Genomic DNA, 1,876 nt, shown 5'->3' on the forward strand with positions numbered 1-1,876 from the left:
CTCACATGAGTAAAGTTTTGCACATGCTTAGAGTTTTGCAGGAATGGGACTTAGATCAGGACTTTTCTTCTTCAAGCCATAGACGTACACTGGCGGCTAAATCAGCCTGGCAAAATTTGTCATGAGAATTTTTCATTCCAGACAAAATCTAATTGCCCTATCTTAATGATAAAAGCACTTCCTCGCTTGTAAAATATTTTGCTTATTCAGGGTGATATTAGTAAGCTGCTGGCAAACACACAGGATACATTCTACAGTTTAAAGCCCTCATCCTGTACGCTGATCTCTGCCAGTGGACCATTACCCCCCATCTAGATCCCAAATGCAGTTAATGGGCTCTGAACATAAGTAAGGGTCCACTCCTAGAGATCAGTTTGTAGCATTAGAGCTTGTGTTTAAAAGGCCAGAACACTGAAATGATGTAGCCAAATACATCCATGGTGCAACTCCATTAAAGCTATTGGGAGATTAGTGGTTTATGACAGGGATTAATCTGGCCCATTCTGTTTTGGCAACAGTGGTGCATTTTGGAGGCAAGAGAAATGGGAAAAAGAAATAGCCAGAACAATTAAGAGATACAAGTAAACAATTTCCTGTGTGTAAATGCTGTACTTCCATTAGTAGCCCAGCCACAATCAACAAAGCTTGTTTTAACTGGGTTGAGGGTGCCCAAAAGGGGTTAGCTGTTCTGAGTGTAGTTGCAGCAAAGAATCCTGTGGCACCTTATAGACTACAGACGTTTTGGAGCATGAGCTTTCGTGGGTGAAGTGGGTATTCACCCAGGAAAGCTCATGCTCCAAAACGTCTGTTAGTCTACAGGGTGCCACAGGATTCTTTGCTGCTTTTACAGATCCAGACTAACACGGCTACCCCTCTGATACTTGAGTGTAGTTGGTGCACAAAGAAACACAACTTTATTATTTCAACAACAATTCCTTTAGAGGGCTCCTCTCTATTGTGTATTTTAAGGTTTTATACAGGAAATTGTCTATTTAAAAAAAAACAGTTCATAGCAGCATTTATCCTTTTAGAGAATATGATTCCAATAATCTTCTACACATGTATACATTTTTACTAGATAACTTATTTACTGTTCTTTAATATTGTAACAGGTGTGTTCTTAGGAGATATAATTGTAACTGTGTGCTTGTTTTACTAGTAAAATAAGTAGATGGTAACTGTCTAGCCTTGGAGAGAAGCAGAATCTAAAAGAGTACTAACGGCAGGCAGGTAGACAAGCATATGTAAGACAAGGAAAAATAGAAAAATGAACGTCTGAAAGATGTAAATCTGTGTTTATTCCCTATCCATATGTATTAACTGATGCGAAATCTTACCCTGTAGATTACATAAAAGAATGTTTTGATTTCTCCTCCCCATCATAAACCGCTTTCAAGATCTTTTTAAAAGCAGCCAAAGCAACGCAGTTAAGCATTAGATGTAAATTTAGGTGTTTTCTTTCCCAGGATGCATTAGCTGCAGAGAATGATAATCAAACGGGGGGCGGGGGAGGGAATAGAAAGAAAATCGAAAGCTACGTTAGTCCTACATATGTCCTCCCTTGCTCATTTTAATATACAATACCTGTCTGTACACACACGTCAGACACATATGTGGGTGCATGGATGGATGAGTGGATATTATCCTCGGTCCCTTCAGGGCTATTGTTTTACTTCCCTCTCTTGCTTTCTATATAAAATATTAGTATTGAATGGTACGAGCAAGAATACAGAAAAACCTTCTCCCCAGTCGTCCTTTGGAAAAATATCGGAATAAAGTATCTGGATATTCTGTTCCTTCCTGCCTTCTAGTGCTTACTGATACATGTTCTTTAAAACGTTCCCTCCATAGTGCTGCTTCCCCCTTCTTCCGACAG

Source organism: Gopherus evgoodei, chromosome 18 (assembly GCF_007399415.2).
Source record: "Gopherus evgoodei ecotype Sinaloan lineage chromosome 18, rGopEvg1_v1.p, whole genome shotgun sequence".
Taxonomy (NCBI): domain Eukaryota; kingdom Metazoa; phylum Chordata; order Testudines; family Testudinidae; genus Gopherus; species Gopherus evgoodei.